Below are 27633 nucleotides of genomic sequence, written 5' to 3' on the forward strand. Positions count from 1 at the left end.
CTGATTGATGTGAAATTCTGAAACAACTTTAGGTAGGAATTTAGGATGAGTACGGAGGACCACCTTGTCATGATGAAAAACTGTGAAAGGTGGATCTGCAACCAGCGCTTGTAACTCGCTGACTCGTCGAGCAGATGTGAGAGCAATCAGGAATACAGCTTTCCAAGTAAGATATTTGAGGTGAGTTTTGTCAAGCGGTTCAAAAGGAGGTTTCATAAGTTGAGCTAAAACAACATTGAGATCCCAAACCACTGGAGGTGGTTTAAGTGGTGGATGGAGATTGAGAAGTCCTTTCATAAAGCGAGAAACCATAGGATGTGCAGAAAGAGGTTTTCCATCCAGAGGCTGATGAAAAGCAGCTATAGCACTAAGATGGACTCGAATAGATGTAGTTTGAAGTCCAGATTGTGACAAATGAAGCAAGTAGTCCAGAACTGATGCTAAGGAGGACGAGATAGGTTGCAAGTGACGTGTAGAACACCAAGTAGAAAATCTAGTCCACTTCTGGCCATAACATTGTCTAGTTGATGGCTTTCTGGAAGCAAGTAATATATCTTGAACAGACTGAGAAAATTGAGGAAAGTCTGTTATGCAGAAAGGTACCAAGCTGTTAAGTGTAGAGACTGCAGATTGGGATGAAGCAAAGATCCTTGACTCTGCGTGAGTAGAGAAGGAAAGATTGGCAGAAGTAGAGGCTCCCTGGTGCTGAGTTGAAGTAGAAGGGAGTACCATGGTTGCCTGGGCCACCGAGCAGCTATCAGAATCATGGTGGCATGTTCTGACTTCAGTTTGACTAGAGTCTTGAGAATCAGAGGAAACGGAGGAAAGGCATAAAGGAACTGATTCCTCCAATCCAGTAGAAACGCATCCGCTTCGAGACGTTGAGGGGTGTAAATGCGGGAGCAAAATTGAGGCAGCTTGAAGTTGAGAGGTGATGCAAACAGATCTATCTGCGGAGTTCCCCAACGAGCAAAGATTTGGTGAAGAGTAGGAGAATTGAGCATCCATTCGTGAGGTTGTAGAAGACGACTCAATTTGTCCGCCAAACAATTGTGTTGACCCTGAATGTAAACAGCCCTGAGGAAGAGGTTGTGAAGAATTGCCCAATGCCACAATTTCAGAGCTTCTTGACATAGGGAATGAGATCCCGTCCCTCCCTGTTTGTTGACATAATACATGGCTACCTGGTTGTCGGTACGTACAAGAATCACCATGTCGTGAAGGAGATGTTGAAAAGCTTTGAGAGCATAGAATATCGCTTTGAGTTCCAACAGATTGATATGACACCGACGGTCTGCTTGAGTCCAGAGACCCTGAGTGCGAAGACCGTCCACATGAGCTCCCCATGCGTACGTTGACGAGTCGGTTATGAGGACTTTCTGATAAGGAAGAGGGTGGAACAGCAAGCCTCTTGAAAGATTCAAAGAGAGCATCCACCAACGGAGAGACTTCCGCAATGAAGGAGTTATGGAAATTAGTCGAGTTGGTGGATCCACGGATTGCTGCCATTGGGATGCCAGTGTCCATTGAGGAATACGAAGGTGAAGTCTGGCAAAAGGAATCACATGAACTGTAGAAGCCATGTGACCGAGCAGAACCATCATCTTTCGTGCTGGAACAGTTGAAAGGTGGAAGACTTGTTGAGAAATCTGAAGAAGGGCGGCCTGACGTGGTTGTGGAAGGTAGGCTCTCAGATTGATAGTGTCCAGAGTTGCTCCTATGAACTGGAGAGACTGAGAAGGAGTCAACTGAGATTTGGGAAAGTTGATGTGAAATCCCAAACTTTGTAGAAAAAGAATAGTCTGTTGGGTCGCTGCAATAACCCCTGAAAAGAAGGGAGCTTTGATGAGCCAGTCGTCGAGGTATGGAAATACTTGGAGACCCTGGTTTCGAAGAGCTGCAGCCACCACCACTAGACATTTTGTGAAAACTCTGGGAGAAGAAGCCAATCCGAAGGGGAGAACTCGGTACTGTAGATGAAGGCTTCCTACTTGGAATCCGAGGTACTTGCGAAATGCTGGATGAATAGGGATATGAGTATACGCCTCTTTGAGATCGAGGGAACACATCCAATCCCCTTGATCCATTAAGGAATATAAAGTTGGCAGAGTGAGCATTCAAAATTTCTCTTTGACTAGATATTTGTTGAGAGCTCTGAGATCCAGGATCGGTCGCAAATCCCCCGTCTTTTTGGGAACTAGAAAATAACGGGAGTAGAATCCCAAGTTCCTTTGTGGAAGATGAACTTCCTCGACAGCTCGCAGGCGAAGCAGAGCCTGAGCTTCTTGAAGAAGAAGGGGAAGATGCGACTGATCGGAAGGACACTCTCTTGGATGGCGATCTGGAGGCACCTGTAGCAACCGAAGAGAGTATCCCTCTCGTAGGATGGAAAGCACCCAGAGATCTGATGTAATGAGCTCCCACTGGTGATAAAATGTGGACAGACGACCCCCTATGGGGAGGGGAGAATTTGGAAATAGAGAAATTGGAATGCTCAGGCTGAGACTGTCAAAAAGACTGAGCTGGTTTGGTGGCAGCAGGAGTCTGAGACTTTTGCTGGCGCTGTTGTTGAGGAGGACGACGAGGTGGAGGCCTGGAAAAAGCAGGAGTCGTTTTCTGAGGATAACGACGTGGAGTCTGTTTGAAACCTCTAGTTGGTTTGAGAAAGGAGAAATAAAGAAAAGCACAGCGACCGAACTTTGAGAAAAAAAAGAAACAGCCGCGGTGAAGAGAAGGCAAAAGTGCTGCAGAGCTGAAGAAAAACGTGTCTTCTTGTCTCCGCGGAATTAAACGAACTGAGGATCCTCTCAGGAAATGCGCCCCCTAGTTCGGGCGGGAAGGCATGCGCGCATGCGCGGTGCAGCCCTCGAAAGATCGAGATCTTCAAGCAAGTTTGCTTTCGAGGCTGTCCGCTGCGGGGCTCCGTCGGTGACGTCACCCATGTGTGGGAATATGCTGCCTGCTTGTCCTGAGATAATTGGTTGCTCCACCATGACAATGCGCCCGCTCACAGAATCACTTGTTTTTCGACAATTCCTGACTTCCAGAAACATTACAGTTATTACACACCCTCCCTGTTCGCCTGACCTTGCCCCGTGATTTTTTCCTATTCCCCAAAATGAAATTACGACTGAAAGGGTGTCATTTTAACACGATTGAAGAGATTCAGGCAGAATTGCAAGAGGTCCTCAAAGCACTCACCAAAGAAGATTTCCATAGATGCATGGACTCATGGAAAAACGCTGGGATTGCTGTATACATTCTCAAGGGGACTACTTCAAAGGAGATGGTGGAAACTAAGAATTTCGGTAAGCAGGATTTTTTACAATTGAATTCCCTGAACTTTTGGGTAAAACCTCTTAAATCGAGATATTTGGGGCCAAGAAAAGGACCCAAAATGGGTGGTCTCTATTTATATTAGAGCCTTGATCTTTCTTGCTTCTTCCCTCTGTTCCTCCCTCTTTCCGAAGATTACATCTCCCTCCCCTCCCGGCTCACCAGCACTTCTGTACCTGACCCCACCTGGCACTTCAGGCCTACCACCTCCTTACCATTAACCAGCACTTCTGTTCCTGACTGCACCCGACAAGCACTTCAGGCCTACCACCTCCCTACCCACTAACCTTCACTTATTTTCACCCCTACCAAGCCACTTCAGTGCTATCACCTCCCCACCCAATAACCAGCACATCTGTCCCTCCCCCTGGCCGACCAGCACTGTTCTTTTCCGGTCTGAAGCTGAGGCCAATGCTGTGTGTTGAGCCGGAGCGGGGCTTTACGCATTTACGCATGATCAAGGCCTGCCAGTTCCCATCCTCATCCTGTTGGAAAGGAAAGGAGCCAGCAGAGGCCTTGAGCATGCGCAGATGCGCAAGGCCCTGCTCCAGACCAGAAAAGAACAGTGCCAATAAGAACAGTGCAGGTTGGCTGGTCATCAGGCGGAGAAATGGTAGCACTGAAGTGGCTATCGGGCAGAGGTAAAAAAAGCCCATTGCTACAAATTCTCACCACATACCATTAAAACTTGTATATGCTCAAATTAAGTCTTGTAACCTACAGCTAAAAATCTTCAAATGCTGTTTAAAGGTATATCATGCCTCTTATAATATATTTGAACCACACTCAGAATCTCAGAACGCCACCTGTCTGTAACAGCGACACTGAACAAATAAGCTAAGTTTATGTTCTTTAGGGGAATGAAAAAATAATGAAAACCACTGAAATGAATGAAATGACAATGAATTATATGGAATAGATAATTTATGATGAAATGAAACCCTTGAAATGATTTTGATATGAACTATTAGATTATTTATTTATTAAGTAGTACATGAAATAGCATGAAGAGCAGAAATATCAAGAAAAGATAATAATATAAAACTCAGAAAAAAGAAAAAAATATAGGTTAAAAAATACACGATTGGGTGAGCCAGTGACAAGTGCTGCCATACTGTACTGCATGACACTATAGCAAACAGGTGGCATTCTGAGATTCCCCACATGTGGTTCAAATATATTATAAGAGGCATGATATAAGTTTAAACAGCATTTGAAGATTTTTAGCTGTTGGTTAGAGTGTTTAAGTGCTTAGAGTGCCTAATAGGATTGTGAGTTTCAAATTAAGCCTTGGCACAGCTTATAAACACTTTTGTAAATAAGACAGCTATTGGAGTTAACTAGCAACCCAAATCATAACTTCCACAGAGGATATGATAAGTTTTCCCTTTTCAGAGTATAACCCATGCTCCACTACAATATTGCTCAATGTGCTTCGAAAGATGAACCTTATGGCTATTCAAAAGTTTAGGGTATTATCTTCAGCAGTTAAACTTTTAGTAAGCACAAAGGGCCAGATTCTGTATAGGACGTCCGGTCTCAGATGTTGCATAAGCGGCTTTTGAGAATCACACACAAGCGTCCTTTATAGAAACGTGTCTGTCTTCATCGACAGACGCCTAAGCCAGCCTAACACCACAATTCTCTAACCGGCGTCCATGTCACATGTCGGGTTGCTGCTAAGCTGATCGCAGCAAGGGAATCTCCCTGCCAAGATCAGTTTAGCAGTCATGACAGGGAACTCATCTTCCCCCCCATGAGGAGGGTTGCCCAGTACTTCCTGCAGGAACCCCAAAATGTCTGCCCCCCCCCCCCCCGAATGTCCACGGCAGGTGGGGTGTCCAATTCCTCCTGCCACTACCATCTGAATGTTCACGGCAGGAGGAGTGCCCAATCCCTCCTGCTGCCACCCCAAAGACATCCCCTCGCAGGAGGGGTGCCCAGTCCCTCTTGCCGGAACCCCCCCTAAGATCATTGACAGGAGGGATGCCCAGTCCCTCCTGCCGGACCCCCCTCTCAAAGATCATCGGCAGCAAGGATGCCCAGTTCCTTCTGCCGGAACACCCCCCCCCCCAAAGATCATCGGCTGGAGGGTTGCCCTCTCCCTCCTGCTAGAACCCCCCACCCAAGAGCATGCCCCCAAAGCCCATCCGGGCCCCACAGTACCTTTTTAAGTTGGCCAGCCGGAGTGCTGATTTGTCCCTCCAGCCGGCAGGCCCGCCTCCACCGGAATCTTAGGCCTCTCTCCCAGTATATTCTGGTAAGCACTAGAAGTGGCCTAAGATTCCAATTGGTCAGCTCCCTTAAGCCTCTCCTATGGTTCCTTTAGGCCCCACCCTTAAACTTTTGGACCCTAGTAGCCTATGTCTTAATCTGGTTCTGAGCACAAGGTTGTTGGGTGTCCTAGTGAATCTTCAACCTTCCCCAAATAACTTTCAAGCTCCTATCTCACCTCCCAGCCCAAGATATATAGCATAATCTTATGCACACAAATAATGTTGCCAAATTCCAAAAGCCACTTAAACAGGTAAACCGAAAATTGCTCATCATTCTTGAAGGTAAAAGTATTCAGTGATGATTCTTTGAGTTTTGGTACTATCATGAATGATCTACTTTTTAGCTTTGACTGTACAGTTATTTTTTGCTGGCCCCTAAAAGCTACTACCCTAGGTGACTGCCTAATATTTCCTAATGGTGTAGCCTGCCCTGCTCCAAGCTAAACTACAAAGGTAAATGCAACCTAACAACTACTTTAAAATGTCTATAAACAATACTCCATTGAAGATCTGACACTATTAACAGAAAAAAACAACAACCAAGCAAGGGCACAGTGGAACAGTAGGATAAGAAATACACATTTGCTAAAAAAAAAAAAAAAAAAAAGCCACAAAGCTCTGCTCCCAAAATACAATTTCTTCAAGGAACGTTCTCTTATTTCAAACAAATGATCAGTTTTGCATTACCATAAAGTGAAGCCAAGTGTCCGAGGGTCGTAACCACTTCCTCCCCCGTGTTCCACTGAGATCAGAAAAGAGAAAGACGGAACTCATCAAGAAGTGGCATCCAAACAGTCACAAGATTTCACCCTGCTCAAGGAAAATAGCACTGAAACCAGCTTCAATGCCGACGTCAGAGTAGGCGGGGCCAAGACGTGACTCTTGTTAGCTTCGCCCAGTTCAGGGCAATCCGTTTTTAGAGGGAGGAACAGTGTTAACTTGAGAGCTGGGGGGGGGGTCTCAAGTTGGCAGCGGAAAGCAGATTTCTCTGTGTAGCTTCGTTAGTGTCAGGGAAGAACAGAAAGTGAAAGTTTGGAGCTTTGAATTGCGAATGTCTCGCAGCCGCCCTCTCTTGCAGGAGGAATGTAGCTGAACAGGTTGTTGGCTTTAGTGGAGCCGGAGTAGCCGACCTAGGGTAAATTTGTGAAGACAAAAAAAAAAAGAGGACACATGGCCCAACCCCCAAATCTAAGATATTTTCAGTCAGTAAATTTCTTTCTTTTGTTTTCTGAAATTTATTTTTCCATCAAGTTGGTTTATTTCTCTTTTTTCTTCAAGCGGTTGCTATCAGTCATTTCTTCTCTCACTATGACTGCCTCTGACACATTAACCTTTCCATTTTGCTCTTTCCTCCACTCAAATTTCACTCTCTTTCTCCCTTCTCTTCACTTTTCAGCTACATGTTAAATTTCCATCTTCTTCCCTGTTCCCTTCTATCTTTAGTCTACTCTCCATTACCATATTTTCACCCACTATAATCACTATCTCTGCCAACCCCCTCTCCCCATGGTGCCACCATTCCCACAAGCCACATCTCTTCCTTCCACCACAGTGGCCAACATTCTTCCCTTCTCTCTTGCATCCCTTTCCATCTGTCCCACCCTTCTTTCTCCATAATATCCAATATTTCTCCCTCCCTCCTCTCCACCACCATCTAACAATTTTCTCACTTTCTTTCTGTCCCCATATGCACCATATCTTTTTCCCTCCTCTATGCAGTCCATATCCAAACATTCTCCCTTTTTCTTCCCTCCCCCACTGGCAGCATCTCTCCCTTTCTTCCAACACCCCTCCCAGCCTGTGTAGCATCTCTTTCCTTCCCTTTCTACACCCCCTCCCAATTTGTGCAGGATGTCTTCCCATACCCCCTCCCCTCCCCAGCCCATTCAGCATGTTTCTAGACCTTACAAGCCTTTCTCTTCAGGCCGCTAGCACATTCCTTCCTACACGCTGCCGGTGGCTGACCCGGAAGCCTTCCCTTTCACACACATCAGAGGGAAGGCTTCCAGGTCAGCCACCAGCAGCGTGTAGGAAGGAACACTGCTGAAGAAAGTAAGTGCATGGGAGGGGATCCCTGCATGATTCCCATTGCCTCTGTTTCCATGCAGCTCTCTAGAGAGAGAGCCAGCTAAACCCAGACACTCTCCCATTTACAAAAAAAAACTGTTCGGGCCTGGACAGTCCTTAAAAAGAAGGCATGTCTGGGTTTTCCAGGGCTAATGGTAACCCTAGGCTGGCCTGAGTGCCCTGAACCATCCAGTAGCGAAGATCAGTTTCACTAGTAACCCTCCTTTTTGACAAAATCTTTGTCTCTATTTTTTTAGCATAGGCAAAAAGTAAGTGAAAATGGTTAATCAGCAAAGTTTTTATACATTTTGTGCCTCTGTTTGTAAAAAGCCATCTAATCTAATCTGGATTTTATGAGTCGCACTATGCCTAAAGATGTTCAAGGTGACTTACAGTACAGTTGGAGAATTAGATATGCATTACAGTACAGGTATGGATAATCGTTACAGTTTAAGGATGCATTAGAGATACATTAAGACGTTTGGGATTCTTTAAGATAGAGATTATCATATTATGCAATTAAAGAGGTAGTTTGATATAACTCAGTGAAGCTGTTGGAGGTACATTGAGTGAACATTAAGGGAAGAATATTTGCAACATGAGAGCTAGAGAATTCAATAAGATGTCATGCGGTAGAATCTATTTCAGTTATTAGCTAGTGGTTAGCTGAGTACTTGGTTCCATGGTGGTATTAGAAAGAAGAGTGGTAAGTGCTTCTATTTCTCTGGGAGTCTGATGTGTTTAAGTCTGATGGACGAAGATGGATGTCGAGTTTAGTTGCCGGTAGAGTTTGTGGGGTCGAAAAGAAAGGTCTTTAGTTTTTTGCGAAACGGATCTGATGATTGTAGGGAGGTTGTTCCAAGTTTTCACACCAGAGAATGTGAACATTGAGTGAAATAAGAACATAAGAATTGCCGTTGCTGGGTCAGACCAGCGGTCCATTGTACCCAGCAGTCTGCTCATGCGGTGGCCCTTAGGTCAAAGACCAGTGCCCTAACTGCAGTACGTTCTGGTTCAGCAGGAACTTGTCTAACTTTGTCTTGAATCCCTGGAGGGTGTTTTCCCCTATAACAGACTCTGGAAGAGCTTTCCAGTTTTCTACCACTCTCTGAGTGAAGAAGAACTGTAGGAAGATTTATGGTCCACTAATCAGTTACATAAACAAATACGTGCCTGTTAGTTTCTAGGGAAGACCATAATATCTCATCCAGGTTCAGCTTGCTTAGCCTACTTACACGACCAGATCCAGGGTAATGAGAAATACTTTTATTATGAAAATAGAAAAATATAATTCACAAGCCAGCAGCAATATCTAAATATTGTTCACAAAATATCCGATTATATATATGAAACTCAGTACATAATTATCACAACACACTTGGTAGATAAATAAGTAAAACTAATTCTTACACACACTAAACAATTCCTTATAATAACAATTCCTGATTAGCAGCAACTAAATATATCGCTTATCACCAAGAGTAGCTTTACTTCTCCTTATCCCGAACCACAATAGGATTCACTTATCTAACCCCAGCTGATAAGATAATAGAATTCGGTATTCTCACCATCCAATTATGCCTTGGCACAAAATCAGGTGAAAAGGAAGTCGTCCTCTACTAAGCACTGAAGATAAGAATTCTTTTGGTACCAGAACAGGAGTTTGTCAGCCACAGGAGAAGCTGTAACTTAGGTTGTCCGCAAAGGTTTCCTTTATGTGATGGAATCCAGATCTGTTCAAAGGTCCGGTTCTCACTCTCAGGCAGAGAGGCACAAGAGGTAACTGTTCAAGTCTTAATTATTATAAAAGAGGTGCGTGGAGAACACCTGTGATGAGATGCGAGTTCACCCACAACCTAACACAGACTAAATTATAATTAGCACATTTCCCTTGGATCTCGTCAGATGACCTCTTCGGACCAATCCAGAAACAGAACTTAGATGAATAGCCTTTCTGTGTAAAGTCTCGTACTATCTGGGAGACAGAGGCACCTTCGATAGATAAGCACAGCATAGGAGTATGCCTCCCCCAAGATTAACATGGGCATAGCTGGATGTCCTTGACTAGAAGACAGTTCTGGTACATACCCAGAATGCATCAGGCAGAAACAGCAAAGATGTTCTTCTTTTTCTTCTTGCAAGGTTCTTGCTGGAAAGATTTCTTGCAGACAATGGATCAGGCTTAAATGATGGTTCAGGCTTGATGATGTCATAGAGGCCTAACCTTCAGGTGCAAATAAGGAAACACCCCACAGAACTACCTTACATTTGTACAGAATCTATCCTCTTTTAATTTTAGAGAGTGCCCTCTCGTTCTCACTACCTTTGAGAGAGAGGGTCAACAACCTGTCTTTATCTACTAAGTCTATTCCCTTCATTATCTTGAATATTTCGATCATGTCCATTCTTGGTCCACATCAATCAGAAATATCAAGAAACTTCTGATCCTTTCATCTCCTAAAGGAACTAAGGGCTAGATTCACTAAGGACACCGACCACTTTGTGACCCAATTTCCTCCGACCCGATTCACTAACCTCGTGGCCGATCATTCTCCGATCCGATCCATGCATGCAAATAAGGGGAAATGGCATGCAAAGTAGGAAGGACACGATTCACTAAACAAATGCAGGCACAATGACTGGGATGACCAATCCAAAACAAGCGACTGCTGAGGACCAGTCGCTTGTGTAAAAACCCTGCTCTCTGCCCTGATTCCCCTGCTCTGGACACCCTGCTCTCTACCCTGATTCTCCTGCTCTGGCCGCCCTGCTCTCTGCCCCAATTTCCTGCTCTCTGCCCTGATCTCCTTCTGCTCTCTGCCCTAATCTCTTTCTGCTCTCTGCCCCGATGTCCTGCTCTCTGCCCCAACTCTCCTGCCCTTCCCCGCAGTGTAAGCCCATAGTTTTAACCCGTGGATTTAAAGTGGGTTAAAACTATGGGCTTGTGAAGTAAAAGTAAAAAGTAGGGCTCGCGAAGTAAAAGTAGTAAAAAGTTTTGTTTCTAGCTCTGCCGGGCACGGAGGGCCAGCGCATGCGCAGACCATCTACAGATGATCTGTACATGCGTTGGGATTGCTGGAGAGCGATCTGTGTGATCAATTGGGGGCATGATTCCAATCGCCCTCATTTGCATGAAGGCACTTTATGAATCAGCCCCCAGGCCACGGATTGGATCGGATCGGATCCGTCACCTTAGTGAATCTAGCCCTAAGTACAAGCATATATTTAACACACTTATCACCTACATAGCCGCAAAGACCTTGAACAACTTCCCGATAACCATCAAAACATAACCCTGTTACCTCAGAGTTCGAAAAAAAAATTAAACTCTTCTCTTTGAGACAATTCCCTCCATTGAAAATCAGTAACTTGTTCCAATTCAAAGATCTCTCCCTCATCCAATGTAAATTGCACTTCTTTTAAGTACTCACCTCTTCCCTGTAGAAGACTCTTCACCCTTTCCTTCCCTCTCCCCCTCCTGTTTACAGTCTCCTCACTCCTTAAATCTTCTTTCAATTTTACCTGTCACTTGAATTGTTCATCGCCTTGAACCTATGTAGGCCTAAAGCGACTCACAAATATTAGATTTGATTAGAATTTTCAGGTGAAGAATTTTGAGCTGTCATGAAGTTCTTATTCCTGCAGAAGAAAATTCCAAAGCAAATCCATGAATGTATAATGCAAACATTGAATGACAAATACCCATCAGAAGAAATCTTCAAAGGTAATCTATAAATGTATAATGCAAATGACAAACAAATTGCAGACAGACTGAATTCCTTCTTTGCATCTGTCTTTACAAAAGAAGACACCGCAATAATACCTGACAGTGAAAGTGTTCAAGGGAGTCATACAGGACAGCCTCACCACAGTAGAAGTGGACTTGGACCAGATTTATCACCAGATCGACAAACTTAAAAGTGATAAATCTCCTGGACCAGACGGAATTCATCCGAGTGTCCTAAAAGAACTGAAATTTGAAATCGGAGAACTATTGCAAAAACTTGCCAACTTGTCAATCAAAACAGGACAGATACCGGACGACTGGAAGATAGCGAACGTCACGCCGATATTTAAAAAAGGATCGAGAGGAGTTCCAGGCAACTACAGACCTGTAAGTCTCACGTCTGTCCCTGGAAAGATGGTTGAGGCACTGATCAAAGATAGCATAGTCCGACACATAGACACACACGACCTGATGAGAGCCAGTCAACATGGCTTCAGGAAAGGAAAATCATGTTTGACGAACCTACTTCAATTTTTTGAGACAGTGAACAGACAAATTGATAGTGGAGAACCAGTGGATATTGTATACTTGGACTTTCAGAAAGCGTTCAACTAGGTTCCACATGTAAGACTTCTCAGGAAATTACAAGGCCATGGAATAGAGGGAGATATACTAAGATGGATAGGCCAATGGCTAGAGAACAGAAAACAGAGAGTGGGCATAAATGGGAAGTTCTCAGAATGGGAAAAAGTGACTAGCGAGTACCCCAGGGCTCAGTACTTGGACCCAGAGCCGCCATCAGGGCAGTACTACCAGTCCTGCATTCAGGAGCCCGGGCTCCCCCAGGGTCGCAAGCATAGTCTCCTCTCCTTCTCCTTACCTGCCCTGCCGCAACACACAGCCGAACGGAAGTCTTCCTGATATCAGTGCTGACGTCGGAGGGAGGGCTTAAGCAAAGCCATCCCTTCCTCCGACGTCAGCGCTGACAACGGAAAGACTTCCAGTCGGCTGCTTGCGGCAGGGCAGGTAGGGAAAAGGCAATCGTGTACCGAAGGGGGGGGCGGTCCGCCCTGGGTGCAGCCATGGAGCCCGGGGGGGGGGGGAGGGAGTGTGCACAGCCGGTCAGGTCCCCTTAGCCTTGTGGCGCATCTCCCGACCGACCGACAACAGGCCCGGCCGACAAACCTCCCTGCCCTGCAGCCGCGAATCTAAATTACCTTCCTATAGCAGCTTCAATACTCCAGCTGCTGTAAGAAGGTAATTTAGATTCGCGGCTACAGGGCAGGGAGGTTTGTCCGACCGGGCCTGTTCTGTTGTCGGTTGGGTGGGGAAGCGCCACAAAGGTAAGGGGCAGGGAGGGAGAAAGGGAGGAAATGTGGAGTGGAGAAGAAAAGACGCTTAAGGGAAATGGGTAAAACTGAGGGGGGAGAAGGCCGCTGAAAGCACTGGGGAAGACAAAGGGGTGGTGAAGGACGCTTAAAGGACATGGGGAAGACAAAGGGGTGGAGAAGGACGCTGAAAGGACATGGGGAAGACGGGAGGGGGGGAGAAGGACGATGAAAGCACATGGGGAAGACAGAGGGGGGAGAAGGACCCTGAAAGGACATGGGGAAGACAAAGGGGTGGAGAAGGATGCTGAAAGGACATGGGAAGATGGGGGGGAGAAGGACGCTGAAAGGGCATGGGGAAGACAGGGGGGAGAAGGACGCTGAAAGCACATGGGGAAGACAGAGGGGGGAGAAGGACCCTGAAAGGATATGGGGAAGACAAAGGGGTGGAGAAGGACGCTGAAAGCACATGGGGAAGACAGAGGGGGGAGAAGGACGCTGAAAGGACATGGGGAAGACAGAGGGGGAGAAGGATGCTGACAGGACATGGGGAAGATGGGAGGAGAAGGACGCTGAAAGGAAATGGGGAAGAGAGAGTGGGGAGAAGACACTGGCAGGGAAGAAGACAGAGATGCCAGACTATGGGGGGAGCGGAGGGAAGAAGATGGGTGCCAGACCAATTTGGGAGGGGGGAGAAAGGGAGAGGCACAGTAACAGAGCAAATGGAAGACACAGAAAGAAGAGAGACAGTGGATGGAAGGAATTAAATGAGAACATGAGGAAAGCAGAAACCAGGCAACAAAGGTAGGAAAAATTTTTTTTTTTTGCTTCAGGATAAAGTAGTATATTAGTTGTGTTGCTAAAAATTTATAAACATTAGAGGCTCTGGTAGAAACCCGTTTACAAAGTATGTATTCTTCCCAATTAATATTTCCAAATTAATAAAGTCTTTTTGCTTATTTTTAAATGGGTTTCTACCAGAGCCTTTAATTCAGTAGCATAATTAAATGAAATAACTATTTCTGTAGTTTATAGGGATGGGCGGGGACGGAGGGGATTCCTCATGGGGATGGGTGGGAGTCCTCACGGGGATGGGTGGGGACGGGTGGGATTTTGGCGGGGACGGGTGGGATTTCTGTCCCCGCGCAACTCTCTACCCCAGGGTCCTAGGCCACCGTAGCACAAATTCCTGTATTATGCTTCTGCTGTGCACAACAATAAACAATAAACACTGCTGTCATATTTTTTTTGTCCCCTGCCGATTTCCTGATAGCACCCCCCCGGACAAAAGTGGATCCGTCTACCTGGCCCGCGGCCGCAGCCGGCGATATACTAGGTGCGTGCCTCTCGTCTCCTGACTCCTTCACCAAGGCCCGCCCTGTCTCCACTCCGATTGGCTTGGGCTTAGGGTGCCTAGCCAATCAGGAGACACATCACTTGCCTGACACTGAATCTGCGAGAGCGGGTCGGCCGGATGACGTCACCACGTCTCTAGGAGGACAGGACGAAAGGAGCAGCACGAGGAGCTGCAGAACTAGTAAGGCAGTGATCAATTTAAACATGCACCTTTCTTCCTCCATCCCATGCACCTTTCTTCCTCCATCCCATAACACACACAGCCTGGTGGTGATGATTTTCAGATTGATTCATGAATATATAATGATGTTATGAGTGTGCACCTCTTCCTTCCCATCCTCTTTAGCATGTCACATACAACATGTTACATTACACAAAGTCTGTGTAATGTAACATGCTGTATGTGACATGCTGAGGAGGATGGGAAGAAAGAGGTGCACACTCATAACATCATTATATATTCATCCATAGCTGCATGTTCATGATGTGCTCATATGCACTTATTTATCATCATAACATATACATCATCATTAACATGCAGCTGTGGATGTGTAAGGACAGGCTGAGGAGGATGGATGGGAAGGAAGGAAGGTGCACATATCAACATATCGTACATTTTTAACATGCATGATGCAGCTATAGGCAAGCTGAGGAGGATGGGATCATACAGATGTGTATGTTCAGATATGCGCTCAGATGTGTATGTTTAGATATGCGCTCAGATGTGTAGTTTTTTCTGATATATTTATTAAGCTTACAGTATTTATAAAAACACATTTAATACTTGTTACAAAAAATATTGTGCAATTGTGATCTACTTCTGGCCTACAAAGGTCAAAAGAAATCCTTAACTGAGATTTTATATTCAAAAGTGAATTATAGCTACTAGCACTATTATTTATTAGTTATTTATTATGCAGATGTTTGTTAGTTTGTTATTAGTTCAGTATTAGACATATGTTAGTTTAGAATAGATAGGTATAGATTAGTTTAGTTTAGGTTAGGTTAGGGCCCTGCTGAAAGAGTCTACCTTGACGTGGTTGCAGGCTTACAAATCTTTTGGTCAAAGAGTGCGGCGACAGAGAAATGTATGTGTATATTCGGCCCATGGAAGAAGGGGGGGGTTGGGGGAAAGGGGTGCGTGGGGGGCCCAATGGGATTGCTCAGTAAGGGGCCCAGAAATTTCTGATGGCGGCCCTGCTTGGACCCATCTTATTTAATATTTTCATAAATGATTTGGAAGAAGGAACATCCAGTGAAATCATCAAGTTTGCAGATGATACAAAGCTATGCCGGGAAATCAGATCGCAGAAGGACAGCGAGGAACTCTAGAGTGACTTGAATCAATTGGAGAAGTGGGCAGATAAATGGCAGATGAATTTTAATGTGGAAAAATGCATTTAGGCAGAAAAGTGATGCATTTAGGCAGAAAAAAATGAAGATCACAAGTATAGTATGTCAGGTGTAACTCTGGGAAAGACCGAACAGGAAAAGGACCTGGGTGTACTGATAGATAGGACCCTGAAACCGTCGGTGCAATGTGCGGCAGCAGCGAAGAAAGCAAATAGAATGCTAGGCATGATAAAGAAGGGAATTACGAGTAGATCAGAGAAAGTTATAATACCGCTCTACAGAGCCATTGTCAGACCGCACCTGGAATACTGTGTCCAGTACCTAAAGAAGGATATAAAACTGCTAGAGAGGGTGCAGAGATGAACAACGAAGCTAGTGAAAGGTATGGAGAACCTGGACTACGAGGAACGACTTAGGAGACTGGGGTTGTTCTCCCTTGAGAAGAGGAGACTGCGAGGGGATCTGATCGAGACTTTCAAAATACTGAAAGGATTCGACAAAATGGAGCAGGGAAAGCAGTTATTTACAATGTCCAGTGTGACACGGACAAGAGGACATAGATTGAAGCTGAGGGGGGACAGGTCCAAGATGAATATCAGGAAGTTCTGTTTCACGCAGTGAGTGGTGGACACCTGGAATGCTCTCCCAGAGGAAGTAATTGCAGAATCCACCGTTCTAGGATTTAAGGGTAAACTAGATGCACATCTCCTTAAGAGTGGCATAGAGTGATATGGGTAAGGGTAAATTAGATGCACATCTCCCTTGAGAAGCATACAGTGATATGGGGACTAAAACTATGCCATGGTACACCTGGCGGGGCCTCCGCATGTGCGGATCACCGGACTTGATGGACCCAGGATCTGATCCGGAGATGGCAATTCTTATGTTCCTATGTTCAAACACTGAGACCTGGATTCTATAAACGGCATCCCAATTGTAGGTAGCGGTAGACGTCCTATCGCTGTCTAACCAGCCAAACGGGATGCACATTTTTTTAAAAAAAGCTCCTGAGATAGGCCGCCTACATTGGAGGTGCCTCCAGAAGCCTAGGGAGGAGCACAAGTCTGTCTAGGCTCGCCTAAGGCTAGGCGCGGGTGTGGTTTGGCTTGGAAGTAGCCTTAGGCGGACCTAGGCAGCCATACGCGTCTCCCTTGGCCAGCAGGAGATGCGTACAATGTAGGCCAGCAAAATGCTGACCTACATTGTAAGTAGATGCGGCCACTGAGCTTATTGTGGCAAGGGATCTCCCTGCTGCGATAAGTTTAGTGGCTGCAGCTGCCAGTCCCCCCACCCCCAAATGAACACAGCAGGAGGGATGCCCAGTCCCTCCTGCCCGGAAACCCCCCCCCCCCCCCGAATGAACACAGCCAAACACACTTCCAAAAAGCCTTCGACAAGGTACCTCACGAACGGCTACATAAAAAGCTGTGGAATCACGGGGTGCAAGGGGATATCTACCGATGGATCAAACACTGGTTGGCAGGCAGGAAACAGAGGGTTGGAATAAAAGGCCAATACTCAGACTGGCAATGGGTCACGAGCGGAGTTCCGCAGGGGTCGGTGCTGGGACCTCTACTGTTCAATATATTTATAAACGATCTGGAGACGGGGACAAAATGTGAGGTTATCAAATTTGCTGATGACACCAAACTCTGCAGCAGGGTTAGAAACACGGAAGACTGTGAAGACCTGCAAAGGGACCTAACGAGACTGGAAGACTGGGCAAACAAGTGGCAAATGAGTTTTAACGTACAGAAATGCAAGGTCATGCATATAGGGAAAAAGAACCCGATGTTCAGCTACAAAATGGGGGGAACACTACTAGGGGTGAGTAACCTTGAAAGGGACCTGGGGGTGATGGTAGACACATCACTGAAACCATCGGCGCAGTGTGCGACAGCCTCAAAGAAAGCAAACAGAATGCTGGGCATCATCAAAAAGGGTATCACAACCAGGACAAAAGAAGTCATCATGCCGCTATATCGCGCAATGGTGCGCCCGCACCTGGAGTACTGTGTGCAGTACTGGGCGCCGTACCACAAGAAGGACATGGCGGTACTCGAGGGAGTGCAGAGGAGGGCGACTAAACTGATAAAAGGTATGGAAAATTTTTCATACGCTGACAGGTTAAAAATGCTGGGTCTGTTCTCCCTGGAGAAGAGGAGACTTAGAGGGGACATGATAGAAACCTTCAAAATCCTAAAGGGCATAGAGAAAGTAAATAAGGACAGATTCTTCAAACTGTGGGGAGCCACAAACACTAGGGGTCACTCGAAGAAATTGAAAGGGGACAGGTTTAGAACAAATGCTAGGAAGTTCTTTTTTACCCAGAGGGTGGTGGACACATGGAACGCACTTCCAGAGGATGTGATAGGCCAGAACTCTGTACAAGGGTTCAAGGAGGGTTTGGATAGGTTCCTGGAGGATAAGGGGATAGAGGGGTACAGATAGAACTTGAGGTAGGTTGTAGAGGTGTTCAGAAACCACTTCACAGGTCGTGGACCTGATGGGCCGCCGCGGGTGCGGACCGCTGGGTGAGATGGACCTCTGGTCTGACCCAGTGGAGGCAACTTCTTATGTTCTTATGTTCTTATGTTCAATCCCTCCTGCCCAGAGGAACCCTCCACCCCCCACCCCACCCCCGAACTGAAGTGGCAGGAGGGATGCCCAGTCCCAATATTTTTCAAAATATCATCTGGTAGTCCCCAGAAGACTCTCTAAACCCCTGAAGCAGGCCAGTTTGGCCGAAACATGTACATGTTGAGTCATTGAGTTATTGGATGAATAAAGTAATTTGAACCATTGGATGAATAAAAGAACATTTTCATAATAGCTTGTGTTCTAGTGTGGCTTCCCACCTGACTTTGCTCCCCTGCCTTGCTGTGGACCTCGGGGTGCCCTTGGTTCTGTTTTGCTGGACCGTTCATTCATGGCCGGCAGGCTGTAATCTGCGGGGGGCCCTGATGGTTAATCCTGTGGCCTCCGATGAGGCTTATTGCTTGTTTTGGACTGAGTGTGCCCTTTCGATGTGCTTTTCTGGACAGTGGGTTTTCCGGAGCCTCTTGACTGATTTAGACTGAGTGTGCCCCTTTCATTATGCTCTTGTGGATAGTGGGTTCTCCGGAGCCTCGCCTGGCATTCGTGGGTGCTGCCCTGGGGTGTGATGACTGGAGGATGCTTGTGTATCGAGCACCTGCGCCTTTGTGGATCTACATCTGTGATCAGAGGGACATTTCTAATTTTGGGCCACTGGTTCTCCAGCCGAGATCTGGTTTGCATTGTTTGTACTTGGGATTGGTTTTGCTGGTTATGCTGTTTGGTTCTTGTGGGGATGCAGAATTGGGACCTTTTTGTAGGGGGGAGGGGGAGGTTCTTTCCGGGTAGGCTGGGGGATTGATTGTGGGATTGTATGCTCGGGGGTGGGGAGGCTGGGGAGGGTGTATGGTGTGTGTATGTGGAGGTTGTGACTGCGGGGGTGGGGTGGGGGAGGGCTGAAGTACCATTGGCACTGAGGTTGAGTCTCTCCTTTATTGTAGTTGTGGAGCCCTGCTGGGAGGCTTCATTCAAGCTGCATAGCTCCAATCTTTCTTGTTTGGGGTTGTTTGCATTTGGTGAGTATGGCTGACTTGATGCTGGTTGTGCTGCTTGTGGTGGATCCTCCATTTTCTGCAACTTCTCTGAAAAGTTTCCACAGATATTCTATCTGCTTATCTTTGGGAAATTAAGATTTTAAATGTTGTAATGTACAAGGGGCCACTGAAAAATTCTCCAATGAAGTTGGAGCCATTGAGGGCTATACACTTAGTCCAGCAATTTTCCACTTTTTTTTGTTCTGTATTTTTCTGACAGAATGAAAAAAGTGGAAAATCACTGGTTTAGACCTCTTCTATCAAACTGCGTAGCAGTTTGTAGCGCAGTGAGCTGCGTGGGCCATTCAGCGCGGCTCTCTGCACTAAAAACTGTTAGCGCAGTTTGATAGAAGAGTCCCTAAGTATATAGCCCTTGATGGAGACTGCCCCAACTTTGTTAGTTGGGCTGAGAACCTTTCAGCAGCTTCTCATATAGCTCGTATATGGGGCAAAATAATGGGTGCTTTGCTTTGTATTGTGAATGAAGTCTTTTGGCCACTAGATGGCCATGTAGAATTATATAAACTTCAGGCTTGAAAAGTTTTGTATCTGGGGAAACAATGGAGCGACTACAAAGAGACTTCCTGTTAGAGAGGGAATTTCTATTATCCCAGGACAAGCAGGCAGCATATTCTTGACTGATGGGTGACGGCACCGACGGAGCCCCGGTACGGACAATTTTAGAGTGATTGCACTCTAAGAACTTTGAAAGTTCTAGTAGGCCGCACCGCGCACGCGCGAGTGCCTTCCCGCCCGACAGAGGCGCGCAGTCCCCAGTTTCTTAGTTTCCGCGGAGCTAAGAAGACGCGTGTTCCAACTGCTGTTGGAAAATTTTTTCAAATTTTTCTCGCCTTCCCGCTCACGCGTTATTTTCTTGTCGTGATTTATTCACCTTATCGAAGAAGTTCCTCAAGATCAGCGAGGTCAGGGTTTTTACTCCCGGTACTTTCTAGTTCCCAAAAAGACCGGAGATCTCAGACCCATCTTAGATCTCAGAGATCTCAACAAATGTTTGGTCAAGGAGAAGTTCAAAATGCTCTCTCTTGCCACCCTCTACCCTCTTCTCGCTCAGGGCGACTGGCTATGCTCCCTCGATCTCAAAGAGGCTTACACACATATTCCTATCCATCTGACGTCCAGGCAATATCTGCGCTTTCTCATCAATCAACATCATTATCAGTACAAAGTGCTACCCTTCGGCCTGGCCTCCTCTCCCAGGGTATTCACCAAATGTCTGATTGTGGTAGCAGCCTATCTCCGCTCTAACAACTTTCAAGTCTTCCCTTATCTTGGCGACTGGTGATCAAAGCTCATTTCCCTCAGGCGGTTCTGCTTGCCACCAATCAGACCATTCACTTCCTTCGACTATTAGGGTTCGAAATCAATCTACCCAAGTCTCACCTCATTCCGACCCAGCGACTTCAATTTATTGGAGCCGTTCTGGACACTGTTCTGATGAGGGCGTTTCTTCCATCCAACCGCCTTCACGCCATCCTCCATCTCTGTCAGCAGGTGTTTCAACAGATTACCATTTCTGCGAATCACATGATGGTGCTATTGGGGCACATGGCTTCGACAGTACATGTCACACCCTTCGCACGTCTCCACCTGTGTACTCCTCAATGGACCTTAGCGAACCAATGGTCCCAAGCGACGGATCCTTGTTCACAACACATATCTGTGACCTCGTCTCTACGACAGTCGCTTCTTTGGTGGTTGACATCTTCAAATCTATCCAGAGGTCTGCTGTTCCATCTACCTCCTCATCAACTAGTCATCACCACAGATTCCTCCCCCTACGCCTGGGGAGCTCACTTGAACGAATTCCAAACTCAGGGATTTTGGATTGCCCAGGAATAGAAACACCACATCAATTTCCTGGAACTCCGAGCGATGTTCTATGCCCTCAAGGCGTTTCAACATCTTCTCTTTCCTCAAGTACTACTCATTTGCACAGACAATCAAGTTGCAATGTACTACATCAACAAACAGGGAGGAACAGGCTCTCGCCTGTTGTGTCAGGAAGCCCAACGGATTTGGTCTTGGGCGACAGCTCGTCACTTATTCCTGAAGGCTGTCTACATTCAAGGGGAACAGAATTCCTTAGCGGACAATCTCAGCAGAATTCTCCAACCTCACGAATGGACTCTCGATCCCTCGACTCTTCAATCCATTTTCGCTCAATGGGGCACTCCTCAAGTGGACCTTTTTGCAGCTCCCCACAACCATCAGCTGCCCCTGTTTTGCTCCAGACTCTACTCTCCTCACCGTCTGGCGCCCGATGCATTTCTCCTGGATTGGACCAGTCTCTTCCTATATGCTTTTCCCCCTCTACCGCTCATGCTGCGAATACTGTTCAAGCTAAAGAGGGAACAAGCCACCATGATTCTCATCGCTCCACGGTGGCCCTTCTACTTCAACTCAGTTCCAGGGAACCCATACCTCTTCCACTGTTTCCTTCTCTGCTTTCTCAGCATCAGCAGACCCTACTGCATCCCAACCTACAGTCTCTGCACCTAACAGCTTGGTATCTCTCGGGCTGACTTCGGCTCACTCACTTCTTTCTCAGCCTGTCCGCTCTATCATTGATGCTTCCAGGAAACCGGCCACGCTCCAATGTTAGAAGTGGTCTCGGTTTTCTTCCTGGTGCCTCTTACATCACCATGATCCCATGTCTCTAGCAGTGGGACTGGTGTTGGACTATCTTCTTTCCTTGTCTGACTCTGGTCTTAAATCTACTTCTATCAGAGTTCACCTTAGTGCCATTGCTGCCTTTCATGAGCCAATTCATGGAAAACCCCTCTCGGCTCATCCTTTGGTTTCTCGGTTCATGAGGGGCCTTTTCAATGTGAAACCACCTCGCAAGCCTCCTCCTGTGGTCTGGGATCTCAGTGTGGTTCTTTCCGCTTTAATGAAGCCTCCTTTTGAACCTTTGGCCAAAGCGCATTTCAAATTTCTTACCTGGAAAGTGGTCTTCCTTATAGCTCTCACTTCTGCCAGGAGGGTCAGTGAACTGCATGCACTAGTGGCCGATCCACCTTTCACTGTTTTTCACCATGATAAGGTGGTTCTCCGTACACACCCCAAATTTCTTCCTAAGGTTGTGTCTGACTTTCATCTTAACCAGTCCATAGTCCTGCCTGTATTTTTTCCAAAGCCTCATTCTCATCCAGGTGAACAGGCTTTGCATACCTTGGACTGTAAACGTGCTCTGGCTTACTATCTTGAACATACTAAGCCCCACAGATCATCTCCTCAACTATTTTTGTCCTTTGATCCTAACAAGTTGGGTCATCCTGTATCTAAACGCACTCTCTCCAATTGGCTTGCTGCTTGCGTTTCTTTCTGTTATGCTCAGTCGGGCCTGACACTGGAAGGTTCTGTCACGGGCCACAAAGTTAGAGCTATGGCAGCGTCTGTAGCTTTCCTCCGATCTACTTCCATTGAGGAAATCTGCAAGGCTGCTACTTGGTCCTCAGTTCACACTTTTACATCACATTATTGTCTGGATGCATTCTCCAGACGGGATGGACACTTCGGCCAATCTGTTTTACAAAATTTATTTTCCTAATGGCCAACCTTCCCTCCATCCCTCTTTTTTGTTAGCTTGGAGGTCACCCATCAGTCAAGAATATGCTGCCTGCTTGTCCTGGGATAAAGCACAGTTACTTACCGTAACAGGTGTTATCCAGGGACAGCAGGCAGATATTCTTGCGTCCCTCCCACCTCCCCGGGTTGGCTTCTTAGCTGGCTTATCCTAACTGGGGACCGCGCGCCTCTGTCGGGCGGGAAGGCACTCGCGCGTGCGCGGTGCGGCCTACTAGAACTTTCAAAGTTCTTAGAGTGCAATCACTCTAAAATTGTCCGTACCGGGGCTCCGTCGGTGCCGTCACCCATCAGTCAAGAATATCTGCCTGCTGTCCCTGGATAACACCTGTTACGGTAAGTAACTGTGCTTTACATAAGTATCTGTAAGAGGCAATCAGTTGCAATCCACTATAGTGATGAAAGCTAACTTCTCCCTTTTTTTATAATTTTGGTTTTCAAAGTATATTTTCTCTAGTTAGAGTCCTTTTTGTGATCCCACTGACAAGATAATTCATATAAATTTTATATAATCTCTGAAATAAGTTCACACAGGAAATCCAAGACAAAAGCATTTACAGTATAACTTTAAAAAAGGTGACTATGATAACATGAGGAGAATGGTAAAAAAGAAACTTAGAGGAGCAGCTGCAAAGGTCAAAAATTTAAATCAATCATGTATGCTATTCAAAAATACCATTCTGGAAGCCCAGACTAGATATATTTTCCTCGTATTAAAAAAGGAAGAAGGAAGACCAAATGGCAGCCAACTTGGTTAACGAATGAGGTGAAGGAAGCTCTTATAGCTACAAGAGAATCCTTCAGAAAGTGGAAGAAGGATCTGGCTGAAAATAATTGTAAACTCCAAGAATATTCACCCGAAGTGGTTCAAAACACAATGTACAAAAATGATAACAAATACCACTTCCAGAGAGTATGTATCCAAAATCTATTCTACAATAGTTCTAGCTACTCAGGAAAAGGCCTCAGAATAGGAGCCTACGCACAGTCCTATCACAGACTGAAACTTCAGCGTAGCTGCTCCTTGCTCCAATCATTGGCCAAAAAACCTGAGAGTTTATTCAGTACATTTTAAATAATTTTTGAATAAATATAATTTTTTAAACTTTTTTAATACTTTTTTTAAACTATAGGTACATCTCTCTACTAGTTTGAGAAAGAATTTGACAACTGGATACTTATCTCAACGTTGTCATAGTTAGTTCATATATTGCCTGTGAGCAATATATTGCCTGTGGACAAAACACTCGGTCCACTGCTTCAGGGCCAGAGGCAGAGACATGCAGGCATTTTTCCGTTGTAAGCTGCCAAAAGCCTCTGGCCCTGAAGCAGTGGACCGAGTGTTATGTCCACGAAACGCTGGCCACGTCGGCAACTTATTGGCAGCTCACAGGCAATATATGAACTAACTATGACAACATTGAGATAAATATCCAGTTGTCAAATTCTTTCTCAAACTAGTAGAGAGATGTACCTATAGTTTAAAATAAGTATAAAAAAAGTTTAAAAAATTATATTTATTCAAAAATTATTTAAAATGTACTGAATAAACTCTCAGGTTTTTTGGCCAATGATTGGAGCAAGGAGCAGCTACGCTGAAGTTTCAGTCTGTGATAGGACTGTGCGTAGGCTCCTATTCTGAGGCCTTTTCCTGAGTAGCTAGAACTATTGTAGAATAGATTTTGGATACATACTCTCTGGAAGTGGTATTTGTTATCATTTTTGAAAATAATTGTAAACAGCACAAGGAATGGCAAGTCAAATGCAAGGTGATAATAAGGAAGGCAAAGAGAGACCTTGAAAAGAAGATTGTGCTGGAAGCAAAAACATATAGTAAAAACTTTATTTAGGTATAAACAAGAAGCCGGGAAGAGAATCGATTGGACTGCTAAATAACTGAGGGATAAAAGGGGCTCTCAGGGACAAGGCCAGAGCAGAGAAATTTAATGAATTCTTTGCTTCCATCTTCACTGAGGAAGATGTGGGGGAGTTACCAGTGTCAGAAATGATATTTAATTCTGATGAATCAGAAAAACTAAAACGAATCTCTGTAAGATTGGAATATGTAATGGGTCAGTTTGACAAATTGAACAGTAGCAAATCACCTGGACTGGATCATATACATCCCAGAGTGCTGATAGAATTGAAAAATAAACTTGCACAGTTATTGTTAGTAATTTGTAGTTTTTCTCTTAAATTCAGCATAGTACCAGAAGACTAGAGGGTGGTCAACATGATACCAATTTTTAGAAAGGGTTCAAGAGGTGATCCAGGAAATTCTAGACCAGGCAAAATGGTAGAGACTATTATAAAGAACAAAATGACAGTATATATACATAGGCATGGATTCATGAGAGAAAGCTAGTCAAGGGAAATCTTGCCTCACCATTCTACTGCATTTCTTTGAAGGGGTGAATGAACATGTGGACAAAGGTGAGCCAGTTGATATTGTATATTTGGATTTTCAAAAGGCATTTGACAAAGTACCTCATGAAAGACTTCTGAGGAAATTAGAGAGTCATGGGATAGGAGGTAATGTCCTTTTATGGATTAAGAACTGGTTGAAAGACAGAAAACAAAGAGTGGGTTAAAATGGTCAATATTCTTAATAGAGAAGGGTAAATAGTGGGGTTCCTCATGGGTCTGTCCTGTGACTGCTGCTTTTTAACATAATTATCAATGATCTAGAGTTGGGAACAACTAGTGAGATAATTAAATTTTCTCAAAGTTGTTAAATTGCAAGAGGATTGTGAAACACTGCAAGAGGACCTTGTAAGACTGGGAGACTGGGCATCAAAATGGCAAATGATGTTTAATGTAAGCAAGTGCAAAGTGATGCATGTGTGAAACAGGAACCTGAACTATAGCTAGGTTCCACGTTAGGAGTCACTATCCAGGAAAAGGATCTACGTGCCATCATTTAGGATACGTTGAAAATCTCAGCTCAATGTGTGGTGGCAGCTAAAAAAAAGCAAATAAAATGTTAGAAATTATCAGAAAAGGAATAGAAAACAAAGATAAAAATGTTATGATGCCCTTGTATCGTTCTATGGTATGGCCACACCTCAAATACTGTGTTCAATTCTGGTTGCCTTATCTCAAAAAAGATATTGCAGAATTAGAAATGGTACAGAGTAGAGTGACAAAAATTATAAAAGGGATGGGGACAACTTTCCTATGAGGAAAAGCTAAAGCAGCTAGAGCTCTTCAGCTTGGAAAAAAAGACAGCTCAGGCATGATATGATAGAAGTCTATAAAATGCTTAGTGGAGTGGAAAGGGTAGATGTAAATTGCATATTTACGCTTTCCAAAAATACTAGGACTAGGGAGCATTCAATAAAGCTACTAAGTAATAGATTTAAAATAAGCCGTAGAAAATATTTCTTCAAACAACGTGTAATTAAACTCTGGAATTCATTGCCAGAGAATTTAATGAAATCAGTTAGCTTAGCAGGGTTTACAAAAAGTTCAGATAATTTCCTAAAAGAGAAGTTCATAAGCCATCATTGAGATGGCTTAAGAACATAAGAATAGCCTTACTGGGTCAGACCAATGGTCCATCATGCCCAATAGCCCGTTCTCATAGGTGCCTGGCCCGTTCTCACTAGTACCTAGCCAAAACCCAAGGAAATCCATTGAGATGGCAGTGGATAAAATCTGTTTTACTAAACTGGATCTAGCTAGGTACTTGGGACAGCCACTGTTGGAAACAGGATACTGGGCTTGATGGACCTTTGGTCTGTCCCAGTATGGCAAGGCTTATGTTGAGGGATTTTAGGGTTTTGTTTTGTTTTTTAGCATTTATATACTACTTATAACCTAAGTGATGTACATTCAGGTACTCAAGCATTTTTCCCTATCTGTCCTGGCAGGCTCACACTCTATCTAATGTACCTGGGGCAATGGGGGATTAAGTGAGTTGCCCAGGGTCACAAGGAGCAGTGTGGGATTTGAACCCACAACTCAGGGTGCTGAGGCTGTGGCTCTAACCGCTGCACCACACACTGTCTTTCTGTAATGTGCCCAGCATTGATACTTTCCCAGTTCTAAAAGAGACCAAGGCTATTGGTTCTATGTAAATAACATCCTCTATCTTCCAGGGATTTGAAACTGCAAACGTATGAAGGAATAGGAGGAGGGATTGGCAGCACACTCTCATTAGTCTCCACCTGTATGCTGCGGTTGTTGTATAGCATAACTACCTTCATGTATACTGACTGACACATGGGTGACGTCACCCATGTGTGAGAATATGCTGCCTGCTTGTCCTGGGATAAAAGCAGATACGGTGAAACCTTTATTTGTAGAGTAATCACATAAAAAGGCACCCAATTAAAAGTACAGTGCCATGAACCTTCATTTGTAGTTACTGGGGATTCCTTTAGCCTGTATTTTTTCTAAACCAATCTGCATATTAGTCCTTGGTAGGGAGGACCACAGACTGTGTCTCCCTTTAGAAACCAGCACCCTGAATTCCACGAATATATGTTACTGAGGTGAAGTGACTGTGAGAGCTTCTTTTTTTTAACATCACTTATATTGAATTTTCAATGTTTTACATTTACAAAAGCCTTGACTTTCATAAACAAATGTTACAACAGCAAGATATGGTACTTCTCAAACATAATAATCAAGTGTAAAACATGAGTACATTTTTTGGGATGTTAATCGATTAGAACGGTTTATAATCCAACGGGAACAACATTAATGCTAAATAATAGATTTTTTTGAGAAGTCAAGAATTAGTTCACACTGTGATTGAATAGAGAGTATAGTATTGGTTATTTTTGTTTAATATGGACAATATCCTTTTTCTTTTGGTTGTATAAATGCTCTCTGGATTACCTTGTTATTGATGTATATAAAGATGAATGGTCCTTCAACAATGTGGGCTAGAGGGATATTGATGTGAATTATGGTAACGTAACTGAAATATTTTCTTGTATTATGTTGTC

General features: G+C 44.9%; 1 protein-coding gene across 2 annotated transcripts in view; it reads right to left on the bottom strand.

Annotated features, from left to right (window-relative positions):
- The window catches only part of TIRAP (TIR domain containing adaptor protein), a 37429-nt gene extending 30979 nt beyond the window's left edge, over positions 1-6450 (bottom strand). For both annotated transcript variants that reach the window (XM_033946184.1, XM_033946183.1), the window contains exon 1: positions 6300-6450. The gene's annotated coding sequence lies outside the window, so the exon portion shown is untranslated. The remainder of the gene's footprint in view (positions 1-6299) is intronic.
- Between the last annotated feature and the right edge of the window lie 21183 nt (positions 6451-27633).

Source organism: Geotrypetes seraphini, chromosome 5 (assembly GCF_902459505.1).
Source record: "Geotrypetes seraphini chromosome 5, aGeoSer1.1, whole genome shotgun sequence".
Lineage (NCBI taxonomy): Eukaryota > Metazoa > Chordata > Amphibia > Gymnophiona > Dermophiidae > Geotrypetes > Geotrypetes seraphini.